The 14,439-nt window shown below is 37.4% G+C and overlaps 1 long non-coding RNA gene across 1 annotated transcript in view; it reads left to right on the top strand.

Moving 5' to 3' along the window:
• The window catches only part of LOC127835288 (uncharacterized), a 41,391-nt gene extending 26,952 nt beyond the window's left edge, over nt 1–14,439 (top strand). Inside the window, exons 2-3 of the long non-coding RNA XR_008028445.1 lie at nt 4,982–5,034; nt 14,338–14,439. This is a non-coding gene — a long non-coding RNA (uncharacterized LOC127835288). The remainder of the gene's footprint in view (nt 1–4,981; nt 5,035–14,337) is intronic.

The following is a 14,439-nucleotide window of genomic DNA, read 5'->3' as shown; positions in this document are numbered from 1 at the left end:
TAGTTTGTTGTTTGATTGTTTTATTTTTCAGACTTGCGTGAATTACTAATTGTATGCAGCGCGAGTTGAAAAAATTCTAAATGTGTTACTAATTGATGATTTTCTTTAACATTCTGCCATTTTTCGGCCATTTTTTCAGCTGATGAAAACGGCAAAATTTGACCGCGTCTTACACGCGGGTCAGTCTCAAATCCACTCATTATAAAGTCCGAAGTCGGGGTGCGTCTTATGAGCGAGGGCGTCTTATAAGCGCAAGTATACGGTAGATACATAGACACAAATAAATCATGTATATCACTAATGCACGAATTAAAACAACTTACACAGGGAATAATCTACATGCGTGTCCCGCGTCTATGACGCACAAATATTGAAATAGACGCATAGTTTTGAAATATGTGCGTCGACTCGTAAGCATTGCTGAAACGAATCCGTTAACGTATATACGCGAATCATGATAAGTACGAACCATCTTGGGTATGAGTCAAAATTGTAGAGATGAACGTTGAGTTTAACCGTATGAGGCTTGAATACTGCAGCAAGTCTTTTGATTGGCTGTAGTCGAGCCGCTGCTGTATTATATGAACCAATTAGAATCGGCCTTTTAAATAGAGTGTGTTATGATATTTTCTAGAGTCCCCGGATGAAAACCTGCTTTAACTTTTTGTAACTTACATGTAGTCGTAAATAATACAGAAAAAATGCCTCCAAAATAAGGTGTTGAAGCTAAATCCAAAACAAACAACTCTAAACTTAAATAACGGTAGGTCAACTGCTTGCAATTCGGACGTTAACAATAATATTATCAAGCTCGCAATTCGGATGTTAAGAATAATATTATCATCGATTTGAATCAAGTTGAAATGTTGTAACAGGTTACATTCATGAAACAGATACATGTAATGTTACAGCCTATGTGAAGGCAAACAAGATAGTGATAAACCTGAATTTGTTTTTTTTGGTTTCAGCATGTTTTTGAGATTATTAAAAGTTAAATGCAAAATATAGTTATTGAGCTAGAGTGATTTAGACCCATTTTCTTCACTACTTGGTATCTTTCAAAATTTGGGACCCATTCTTTTTGAAGGTGGACTCATTAAATTTGGTCTGCGACTCATTGGTCTAAATTCTGCGAGTTAAGGGACCCATAGCTGCGTACATGATGTGGTGTGCACGCATAATAATGATATTTATCCAAAGTTTCAAACACATCAAAGGTTCATGAAAATGTGTAAGTGTTTGCAATCGAAAAAGCCTAGTATTCAGAATTCGGAAAAAATGCTATGGAATATCTCCGGAATCTCAATGAGATCGATTTTGTGTCTAATAGTTAAACACAGACTTTGAGTCCTGTTTGTCACATGCCAACCAAATTACAGTTAACGAGTGTTTGAAACAACGAAGTCAATTGCCAATAAGTTGACAGCCTTGAAAAACACAATACACACAATTGGTCATAAAGTTGTTAACAATTAGAGCTAATCATTACTATTCTACCTAAACAAAGTCAACGCATTGGATACAGCTTAAGCTGGGTTTCCACTGCAGATCAGATCAACTCGATCAAGCCCGACCAAGCGGTCAGGTACTGGTCTGGTTCGGTCGGCATGAGTGGTCGGGTAGGTCGGCAATGGTCGGGCTTCCTACCCGATATTTTTTGACCGTGTAAAAAATATCGAGTAGCGGTCGAGTAGGAAATGGATGAGAAGCGGTCAAGAAGTGGTCTTGTATTAGTCGAGTAGAAGATCTAGTTGATCGTGAAGCAATCGTGTGGCGATCGGATTGACATCTTTTACACGATCTGTACCCGATCCGCTCGACCTCTACCCGAGTTATTTTAGATCGCAACACGATCCACTCGACCTCTATGCGATTTGATGTACAGATTTACTAGACTGCTACCCGACGGCTATTCGACCAAACACAATCACTTTCCGATTGCTATTCGACCATACACGAGCTCTGTACCCGATCCGCTCGATCTCTACCAGAGTTATTTTAGATCCCTTTATACAACTGTAGTACGACCATCACGATCTGGTCGTGTGAAGATCTGGTGGCGATCGAGCTGAGGTCCACTTGGTCGAGCTGTGATCGTATAGGGCTCGCGTATAAAGGTCTAGATGATCGAGCGGAAATTGGAAAGATGGTTGAGTGGACGTCGTGGATGAGTCGTGTGGGGGTCGTGTGTTATCAACAAGAGGTCGAGAAGAAGTCGTGTATACCCTTTTTAGTCGAGCTTGGTCGGGTTTGGTCGGGAAATTTCTGTGATCGGGATGATCGAGTTGATCGGATCGGCAGTGGGAACCCACCTTTAACTGCATGGGAGTGATACAACAATGCCATGGGTCAGTTAAGTACATTGTTTAACGTGCAGCCCTTTGTGTCAAAACTGGATTTATCTTGACTATGAAACAGATGAAGTACATAAAAGTAGCGGAGGTACTCAAGTATACTACAATGTACCCTGAGTACAGAAAATATGCTGAAAGGCACCCAGCCATATTCTGTGGTACTTTTCAGTATATTTTCCATCCCCCAGGTATATGTATGGATTATACTTAAGTAGTACCTGAGCCAACAATTACATATCAAGCTATACTGGAGGCACTTCTGTTTATGCTTATTTGTGTCCCCTACGGGTGAAACCGGAGAGGCCTTATGGTTTGCGCTCTGTGAGTCTGTCAGTCAGTCAGTCTGTCACATTTTTCTGGATCCTGCCATAACTTATAAAGTTCTTCATATTTTTTCATGAAACTTGAAACATGGATAGATGACGATATGGAGATTATGCACATCATTTCATTTTGTTCCTACGTCAAAAATTCTGGTTGCTATGCAGGGCCCTCCATCTATCAAATCTGCAGCTGTTTTCAGCTGCAGTCCCCAACCTGAAAAGTATACTTTTTCCCCCTTTTTTGGGGGGTCGGGGGGGGGGGGATTCCCCCTGATTTTAAAAAAGGGTATAATTTTTTTAATTTTTTTTAAGATGTATCTCATGATTATTATATCTCAATTCTATTTTAATTTAATATTTTCTTTAATACTTAGTTATGAAAAAAGAAATGAATATATTGCAAACAATTGTACAAATGTAATAATGAGAGAGTAAGTAAAAAAAAAAAAAGAAAAAAGGAAACGCCGCGAAAATTCCCCCTGAGGGTAGCGACCCGCTTCCCCTAAAATGGATTGAGGGCCTTGCTGTGGCAACAAATAAAAAAATGCTAAAAATGGTGGAGTTTCACTGGTAGGGGACCATATTGCTTGACAATAGTCTTGTTAAGTTGTATTTCTATACCGTATTTTTCGGGTTATATGTCGCACCAGAATGTAAGACGCATCCCTTTTTTTACATTATTTTATTTTTGTCCATACATTAGACACTCCTGCGTAAACGACGTACATAAATCATCATTAAATATTCCCAAAAATGCAGTCACACATGTTTATCCATTAAATGTTTATTCCTCTTTCGTGTTTTATTTCAGATAGAAAATTCATCTTAAAAGCGATGCTGGCGTTTGTTATCTCACATGATCATTGTATTTATATATCTTTATCCATTAAATTTATTTGAACGTATTAATTTAAACAAAAACGTCATTCAGAACAATGTATTACCGGTAATATTTGACAATATCTGCAAGCTGTTGCATTCGCACATTTGTATCTGTTTTGTCTAAACATCGCAGTCTAAACACTGCTGATCATGTTTTCACAATTACCAAAATTAAATCTAGTCTTGACCAGATTTTCCTGTAATTCAGTACACAGAACATTTTCTGTTTCAATAATAAACTACCTAAATGAGCGCAACGTCAAAGATACAGCATTCTATTCGCTACACAGTTTTTCTTCAACAGTGTATACACCCACGCTAATTTTCGCGCCTTTTTTACAGAACAAATAAAGTATATGAGCTATAGATGTGACTAGCGTAAAAATGGCGTTAGCAATAAAATTGTAAATACGAATTTGAATAAGCGCATTTGATAATACAACAAAACAAAATAAAAAACAATTATTGTGTAATAAACTGCATTTAAGCTATACATGCAGCATTTGCTGTTTCATAAAAAATAAATGTACCGTTTTATTAAAAAAGTATAGCGATGTTTGTTTGTTTTAATCTGTATGGTTTGCAAAACTTTTGTAGCATAAAGTATACCGGCATTCTCAAATTGGTGACACGAGCATTTTTATGATGAATATTAAAATGAGGCCTGTTATGAGAAGTGCTAATATTCTTATTGTGATAATCTTAATACAAGTGTGCAGACGTGTGGTGTACCAGGCTTACCAATAAATGCTTTTAATCCACACTGGGGACATCGTCTCCCATGGAGAGATTATGTTTGTTCATCTATCGCAGATGGTTAAAGGGTATTTGAGATCTCAGGTTTGCAGACATGTGGTATCGCAGGCACACCAATAAACGCTTGTAATGCACACTGGGGACATCGCTGACGGATTCTCTGATGTCGACGACCATGGCGAATAAATGATGTGAATTTTTATTGTGACGTATCTGATTGTATTCTTATTGTTGTATACTCTTCTTCTCATTGATATTGTGTTTGTTGTACTTTGTTATTTTTTGTTTCAAATTGTTGTGAAAATCGTAAGGTTAGCTCGTGAAATAAATTTAGCAGACGACTACTTTTTTGTTGCGTTGTTTTATTTACGTTACGGTACTGTATAGTACCCCAATATTATCATCAGTAGTGTGTAACAGACTATGTGTAAAATAAAATTGTGTTACAAAAACAGCGAAACAAATTACCGGCAATGGTTATCAAACTCGCAGATTTATGCAATTCTGACTTAAAAATGTGACATTCTGACTTTGGAAAAATCGATTTTGTACATGCATAAAATGCTCCGGGGCATACAATGCATGTTACTTTTGCCTGTAAAAAAGTTGGGACTTATACCCCGAAAAATATGGTAATTATATTTATATTTACCTTTCAATTTTTAGTGTGTAATAAAGAACATACATGAAGACGAGGTGACAGTTTCATTTGAAAATGAGTAAGTATAATTAGTAAGGTTAAGTAGGGTGTACATATTATTACTGGTAGTTAATGTTGTATAAATTATAATAATGAGATTTTTTACCATTGACAGTGTTATTTTTTTAGCTCATTATTTTTTGGAAAAAAAATGAGCTATTGTCATCACCTTGGCGTCGGCATTGCCGTCGGCGTCCGGTTAAGTTTTGCGTTTAGGTCCACTTTTCTCAGAAAGTATCAATGCTATTGCATTCAAACTTGGTGCGCTTACTAACTATCATGAGGGGACTGGGCAGGCAAAGTAAGATAACTCTGGCGTTCATTTTGACAGGAATTATGTGCCCTTTTTATAATTAGAAAATTGAAAATTTTGGTTAAGTTTTGTGTTTAGGTCCATTTTATTCCTGAAGTATCAAAGCTATTGCTTTCATACTTGCAACACTTACTAGCTATCATAATGGGACTGTTCAGGCAAAGTTATGTAACTCTGACTGGCATTTTGACAGAATTATGTGCCCTTTTATACTTAGAAAATTGAAAATTTGGTTAAGTTTTGTGTTTAGGTCCACTTTATTCCTACAGTATCAAAGCTATTGCTTTCATACTTGGAACACTTATTAACTATCATAAGGGGACTGTGCAGGCAAAGTTATGTAACTCTGACTGGCATTTGGACGGAATTATGGGCCCTTTATACTTAAAAAATTGAAAATTTGGTTAAGTTTTGTGTTTTGGTCCACTTTACCCCTAAAGTATTATAGATATTGCTTTCATACTTTAAACACTAGCAAACTATCATAAGGATACAGTAAACGGACAAGTTGCATAACTCTGGTTGTCATTTTTACAGAATTATGGCCCTTTTTTGACTTAGTAACTTTGAATATATGGTTAAATTTTGTGTTTCGATCCACTTTACTTCTAAAGTATCAAGGCTATTGCTTTCAAACTTCAAATACTTTCATGCTATCATGAGGTAACTGTACCTGGCAAGTTGAATTTTACCTTGACCTTTGAATGACCTTGACTCTCAAGGTCAAATTATTAAATATTGCTAAAATTGCCATAACTTTTTTATTTATGATTAGATTTGATTGATACTTTGACAAAACTACTCTTACCTGACATACCACAATAGACTCCACCCAAACCATCCCCCGTGCCCTCCCCCCCCCCTTCCGAATCCTCCCCCGCCCCTACAATTTTTTTTTTTAAGATCATCTCACAAATGACCACCACATCCTCACACTTTACCCCCCACCCCCCACCCCCACCCCATCCCCCCCCCCCAATTTTTATGTCCCCCACTATAGTAGTGGGGGACATATTGTTTTTGCCCTGTCTGTTGGTTGGTCGGTTGGTCTGTTGATTGGTTGGTTGGTTGGTCTTTTTGCGCCAACTTTAACATTTTGCAATAACTTTTGCTATATTGAATATAGCAACTTGATATTTGGCATGCATGTGTATCTCATGGAGCTGCACATTTTGAGTGGTGAAAGGTCAAGGTCATCCTTCAAGGTCAGAGGTCAAATATATGTGGCCAAAATCTCTCATTTTATGAATACTTTTGCAATATTGAAGATAGCAACTTGATATTTGGCATGCATGTGTATCTCATGGAGCTGCACATTTTGAGTGGTGAAAGGTCAAGGTCATCCTTCAAGGTCAGAGGTCAAATATGTGGCCCAAATCGCTTATTTTATGAATACTTTTGCAATATTGAAGATAGCAACTTGATATTTGGCATGCATGTGTATCTCATGGAGCTGCACATTTTGAGTGATGAAAGGTCAAGGTCATCCTTCAAGGTCAGAGGTCAAATATATGTGGCCCAAATCGCTTATTTTATGAATACTTTTGCAATATTGAAAATAGCAACTTGATATTTGGCATGCATGTGTATCTCATGGAGCTGCACATTTTAAGTAGTGAAAGGTCAAGGTCATCCTTCAAGGTCAAATATATGGGTCAAAATTGCTCATGTAATGTCACTTCTGCAATATTGAAGCTAGCAATTTTATATTTGAAATGCATGTGTATCTATTGGAGCTGCGCATTTTGAGTTGTGAAGGGTCAAGGTCATCCTTCAAGGTCAAACGTCATTTAGGAGGACATAGTGTTTCACAAACACATCTTGTTTTTTTTTAAACGGTTGGAAAACACAAATATTTATTTTTATCATTTTAGTTTTGAAATACCGTCCAACCATCGCACCCAAGAATCCCCCCCCCCCACCCGAATTTCTTTTTTGCATTTTTTTTCCGCATTTTTGGAAGATAATGCAATCAATGTCCACACCCCCACACTATACACCCCTCTTCACTCCACCCCTCCCTCCTTTGTGATTGAAATTGAGAGTCCCTTCACCTTTAAAAAGAAAATATATGAGCGGTCTGCACCCGCAAGGCGGTGCTCTTATTTAGTAAAAGTTTTGGTCGATTTTCAGTCTCCTTTCAAATCTCAAACACTATATATTTTCCCCCAAAATTTGCCTAAAAATCCAATCTCCCCCCCCCTCCCCCCCCCTCTAAAAAAAATATTTGTTATGCCCCCGGATCAAACGATCGGGGGTATATTGTTTTTGGCCTGTCTGTCATTGATGTGTGTCAGTGTCCCAAAACTTTAACCAAAACTTTAACCTTGGTCATAACTTTTGCAATATTCAAGATAGCAACTTGATATTTGGAGTGCATGTGTATCTCATCGAGATGCACATTTTTAGTGGTGAAAGGTCAAGGTCAAGGTAACCCTTCAAGGTCAAAGGTCAAGAAAACAAATTAAAAAACTTTAACCTAAACTTTAACCTTCTTCATAACTTTTGCAATATTGAAGATAGCAACTTGATGTTTGGCATGCATGTGTATCTCATGGAGCTGTACATTTTGAGTGGTGAAAGGTCAAGGTCATCCTTCAAGGTCAAAGGTCAAATGTATGGCTTCAAAGCGGCGCAAGAGGGGGCATTGTGTTTCTGACAAACACATCTCTTGTTTGGTTAAAACATTAAGTACACTTTTATGCCCCCAAAGGAGGGTATATAGTGATGGCACTGTCAGTTTTTTGGTCCGTCTGTTTGTCACACTTTGAGTTTAGGTTTTGAAAAATGTTCATTACTTTTATGTCGCTTCAGATGTAACCTTCATGTTTGGTATGCATGTGTATATGGACAAGGCCTTTCCATACGCAAAATAATTTTGACCCTTGTGACCTTGAACGTAGGGTCCGCGTTTAGGTTTTGAAAATCAACGTTTAGGTTTTGAAAAAAGCTCATATCTTCTATCAAAGCGTTTTTCGGGGGGCACATGTCATCATATGGAGACAGCTCTTGTTTTTCTCCAGCTCTATAGTTGAACAAGAGGAAATAAAATATTGGAAACACTTTTTATGCACCCGGATCGAAAGATCGGGGTATCTTGTTTTTGGCCTGTCTATCATTGTATGTGTGTGTGTGTGTCCCAAAACTTTAACCAAAACCTTGGTAATAACTTTTGCAATATTGAAGATAGCAACTTGATATTTGGCATGCATGTGTATCCCATGGAGTTGCACATTTTGAGTGGTGAAAGGTCAAGGTCATCCTTCAAGGTCAAAGGTAAAAAAAACAAAGTCAAAAACTTTTAACAATCAAAGCGCTGAAGGCACTGAATTTGTACGCTATTGCATAATCTTAGACGCGACTCAGTTTTCAAAATTATGTTACAGCTTTTTGTAGCGCACATTTGAAATGAACAAAACCCAGTCAAATTTGTAAAGAGTGTGTCTTAAAGCACGGGTCGAATTGTGGGTGCACTGTTTATCCTTATAGTTATGTTATAGAGATAACTTAGACAAAATAACAACAATGTGTCTCTTTTTCTTTCGCAATCGGTTCCTGCAATGGCAACCATCTTTAGAATGTTGGTTTCCTTGCTAGATAATAACTAGCCTAGAATCATGTACATGTTGTGTTATGTGTATCTAATATTTTAATTATTTTCTTTAAATTATTGAGCAACAATTTTGCCGACATCACAAATTACATAACGTAGAAAGATGAGCCCCCTTCTGTACGTTACTTATGACGTTATTTTGGTCAGTTATGACTCTTTAAGAAAAAACCTATAAAGTCATGGATAACGACATTTATTTCATTGCTGAACACTTTTTCTCACGCATAGACTCGCATAATCCCAACTGGATCGATTCCCCAATGCATCCATATCAGCGCAACTCTTATCAATTACTGCATACTTACTTCTTTTCTCGTCGCTGTTCAATGCCAGATTATCCCGTACAATCCATTTTAAATAGTAAACTCAAGAATTTCATAAACATAAACATTCGCCTTTCTTCTAAAGTAGCAAATAAATTTTTGGCATATGTGACAACTAAAAGATGTGATGAAATAATGTCCAATCGAGGCGGGTTTTCCAACTAAACACACGTATGTCGTCTGACTTGCTGTTCAATAAATACACCAACACATTTCACGTGACGTTGTAAACGTCTTCATAGTTTTCGCGCGCTTTTTACTGAGACAAAGAAACCGCCAAAATACATGAAGCACTGTTTATTTGAAGCTACAATTTGTTTATTTGGCGTTGACAATAAAATTCAGAAGCGTGTTTCGGATTAAAAATTTATTTATGCCAATTTGAGAATTCGACAAAACAATTTAGTGGTATGTAATGAATTCAACTTTAAGTTATTAAAATTCTTTACGTCAAATATATGATTTAACTGTATTCTGCATGTAATGTGCAATTTCCACGAGAAGAGCAAATGTGGAATAAATTTCTTGCTCAGAAAAATTCCAGTGGTCAGGGCGGGATTCGAACCAGGGTCCTCTCGTTTACTAAGCCAGCGATCTACCATTACACCACTGTTCCGACTCATTTGTCATCTGCATAATTTAACTGCAGGTAATGCAGGCCTACGAGTGCTGTCGCTCATGCAAAGCGTGCACTCTCATTGGCCAATATCGATTGTATACAACGACGCTCATACTGACTTGCAAAACTCGCTACATTATTTGTACGCTTTGGCGTACAAATAAAAACTTTAACCCTCTTCATAACTTTTGCAATATTGAACATAGCAACTTGATATTTTACATGCATGTGTATCTTATGGAGCTGCAAATTTTGAGTGGTGAAAGGTCAAGGTCACCCTTCAAGGTCAAAGGTCAAAAAAATAACTCAAAGCGGCGCATTAGGGGGCATTGTGTTTCTGACAAACACATCTCTTGTTTTTAATATTTTATGTATTTGTTTATAAACAAAACAACAATATCAATATCACAATTTTAGTAAAAACCCACTGCAGAGGCCCTGCCCCATTCCAAACATGATGAAAAAAGAACACGTTTGGTTGCATGTCTTTAAAGGTTTTCAAACCTTTGAGCGCAATTTTGTAAAACATATTGATGAACAAATACATTAGTGATATACCAAATGATGTTTCTAGTTTATATATACAATTATTTGACATCAATATTTCAAACACAATTTTAAGCGAGAATTAATTTGTTTTTCAAACTTTTTTCCTGATCTCTATTTTTATGCCCCCCGGTATCAGGGCTTTTCATCTGAAAATTGGGAAGAGGCCCTAGCGTTGCAAGTTGGGAAATTTAAAGGCGATAAATGGCCATTTTGGGAAAAAAACTTTCATCACAGGTTTATCATTAAACCAATTTTAAACAGTCGCAATAATGGTTTAAACTTTTTTTTTATATGTATTAACAACCTGAAAATATTCTATTCAATGATTGGCCAGCTATATTTTAAATCAGATAAACTTTTTAGCTCACCTGATTGCTCAGGTGAGCTTTTGTGACCGGTCTTTGTCCGTCGTCTGTCTGTCCGTCCACCTTTGTTCGTAAACACTCTAAGAGGCCACATTTATTGTCCGATCTTCATGAAACTTGGTCAGAAACTTTGTCCCAATGAAATCTCGGTGCAGTTTGAAACTGGGTCGTGCCGGGTCAAAAACTAGGTCACTAGGTCAAAAAAAAGAAAAAACTTGTAAACAATGTAGAAGTCACATTTCATGCCCAATCTTCATGTAACTTTGTCAAAATGTTTGTCTGAATAATATGTTGGTTGAGTGTAAAAGTGGTTCTGGTCCCTTGAAAAACATGGCCGCCAGTGGGCGGGGCAGTTTTCCTTATTTGGCTATAGAGAAACCTTGTAAACACTCTAGAAGTCACAATTTTTGCCCAATCATCATGAAAGTTGGTCAAAACATTGGTTTTATTGATATCTCGGACGAGTTGAAAATGGTCCAGATCGGTGAAAAACATGGCTGCCAGTGGGCAGGGCATTTTTTTCTATATGTATATAATGAAAACATGTAAACACTCTAGAAGTCACATTTTTTGGCCCTATTTTCATGAAATTTGGTCAGAAACTTTGTTTCCTTGATATGAGAGTAGACTTTGAAAATGGTTCTGGTCAGTTCAATAACATGGCTGCCAGGGGGGGGGGGGCAGTTTTCCTTATTTGGCTATAGAGAAACCTTGTAAACAATCTAGAAGTGACATTTTTTGCCCAATCATCATGAAAGTTGGTCAAAACATTGGTTTTATTGATATCTCGGACGAGTTCGAAATGGTCCAGATCAGTGAAAAAACATGGCCGCCAGTGGGCGGGGGCATTTTTCTCTATATGTATATAGTGAACACATGTGAACACTCTAGAAGTCACATTTTTGGCCCAATTTTCATGAAATTTGGTCAGAACATTTGTTTCCTTGATATGAGAGTTGAGTTTGAAAATGGTTCTGGTTAGATCATTAACATGGCTGCCAGGGGGGGGGGGGGGGGGGGGCAGTTTTCCTTATTTGGCTATAGAGAAACCTTGTAAACACTCTAGAAGTCACAATTTTTGCCCAATCATCATGAAAGTTGGTCAAAACATTGGTTTTATTGATATCTCGGACAAGTTCGAAAATGGTCCAGATCGGTGAAAAAACATGGTCGCTAGTGGGCGGGGCATTTTTCTCTATATGTATATAGTGAAAACATGTGAACACGCTAGAAGTCACATATTTGGCCCAATTTTCATGAAATTTGGTCAGAACATTTGTTTCCTTGATATGAGAGTTGAGTTCGAAAATGGTTCTGGTTAGATCAATAACATGGCTGCCAGGGGGGGGGGGGCAGTTTTCCTTATTTGGCTATAGAGAAAACTTGTAAACACTCTAGAAGTCACAATTTTTGCCCAATTGTCATGAAAGTTGGTCAAAACATTGGTTTTATTGATATCTCAGACGAGTTTGAAAATGATCCAGATCGGTGAAAAAACATGGCCGCCAGTGGGCGGGGCATTTTTCTCTATATGTATATAGTGAAAACATGTGAACACTAGAAGTCACATTTTTTGGCCCAATTTGTTTCTTTGATGTGAGAGTTGAGTTTGAAAGTGGTTCTGGTCATTTGAATAACATGGCCGGCGGAGGGGTGGGGGGGGGGGGGTCAGTTTTCTTATATTTATATCAAAGCTTGTGAACACTCTAGAAGTCACATTTTTTGCCCAATCATCATGAAACTTGGTGAAAAGATTGGTTTTATATATATCACATAATTAATGCCATAATTATTGCCCTTAGATTGTCCAAATTTTCATTATATTATACAAAATCCTTGTAAACACTCTAGAGGTCACTATTTTGTTTCAGATTTTATGAATCTTGGTCATAATATTTATTTTTGTAAGCAAAGTTCGATGTTTGGTAAGAGGGGTCAACTCAAAATATAGGCCACCAGGTCAAATCTTACAAAAACAAAATCACTCCATATGCCAGAGTTTTGGTTCAATATTGATGAAACTTGACCAGGATGTTTGTCTGGACAATATCTAGGTCAAGTTTGACGTTTGGTAAAGATTGAATGAACTGACTCCTCTCAGGTGAGCGAACTAGGGCCATCTTGGCCCTCTTGTTAACAGGTAACAGCAGTTCTTGAACAGTAAAATTATCTCTTTTTTCGTTATGATTTTTATGCTCCCCAAAATTTTTTGAGGGGAGCATATAGTCGCCGCTTCGTCTGTCCGTCAGTGCACAATTTTTGTCTGGGCTATTTTTCGGCAATTAATGACCGGAATTCAATTAAACTTTATGGGAAGCTTCACTACCAAGTGGAGATGTGCATATTATCAGCCGGTTCTGGTCGGATGATTTTTCACAGAGTTATGGCACTTTGAAATTTTCCATTAACTGTACATATAGTGCAATTCTTGTCCGGGCTAATTCTCAGCAACTAATGACCGGAATTCAATGAAACTTTATGGGAAGCTTCATTACGAAGAGGACATGTGCATATTATGAGCGGGTTCTAGTCAGATGATTTTTCACAGAGTTATGACCCTTTGAAATTTTTCATTAACTGTACATATAGTGCAATTCTTGTCCGGGCGATTTCTCAGCAATTAATGACCGGGATTCAATGAAACTTTATGGGAAGCTTCACTACCAAAAGGAGATGTGCATATAATCAGCCGGTTATGGTCCGATGATTTGTCACAGACTTTCGGCCCTTTGAAATTTTCCATTAACTGTACATATATTATAGTGCAAGTCTTGTCCGGGCGCTTTCTCAGCAACTAATGACTGGAATTCAATGAAACTTTATGGGAAGCTTAACTACCTTGAGGAGATGCACATGTTATTTGTGGGTTCTGGTTAGGTGATTTATTTAGAGAGTTATGGCCCTTTGAAATTTTTAAGTTGCTAAACCATCCATTATTATTTTGTCCAAAGTTATGCCTATCAAGACAATTCCTTTTATCTGAATATATAGTGCAATATTGTGACAAAAAATACCTTTGGGGAGCATCACCCGTCTCCGACGGTTTCGTGTTGGTAACAATTACATTTTTGTGACATTTTCAAACTGAAAATTCATCAATGGCACTGGTGACAGCCCTTGCGCTCGTGCAAAAAAAAGAAAAAAGATAAAACCTGTACTACAGAATATTCTATACTAGACTGGTACACGAATATAAAATTCGGCATGGAGCTGTACATTTTGAGTTGTGAAAGGTCAAGGTCATGGTCATCCTTCAAGGTCAAAGGTCAAATATATGGCTTCAAAGCGGCACAGTAAAGGGCATTGTGTTTCTGACAAACACATCTCTTGTTGTCTAACAAAAATACAGAAGTTGAATTTAAATTTGCTTATTTGAATTTCAACCTTTATTGTCAGTCTCATCTTTCAGTCATTACATTTTAAGGCTAAAGCTGGTTTTGTCTTCCAAATATGTGATGATCAGGTTGTCCCTTTTACATGTTCCAATACAAGTTTTTGTTGAAAAAATTCCAATAGATCAATTTTGTTTCCTTATCCTAGCTGGCAACCACCAAAGCGTGCCAATTTTACAGAGGTGCGTCCCACGCCTCCTAAGCTCACAGACAAGCCTGAGTATCGGGAAAATGAACAAGTGGAGGTAAG

The sequence above is a fragment of the Dreissena polymorpha genome, chromosome 6 (assembly GCF_020536995.1).
Source record: "Dreissena polymorpha isolate Duluth1 chromosome 6, UMN_Dpol_1.0, whole genome shotgun sequence".
Lineage (NCBI taxonomy): Eukaryota > Metazoa > Mollusca > Bivalvia > Myida > Dreissenidae > Dreissena > Dreissena polymorpha.
This window is presented reverse-complemented; position numbering and strand designations above follow the sequence as displayed.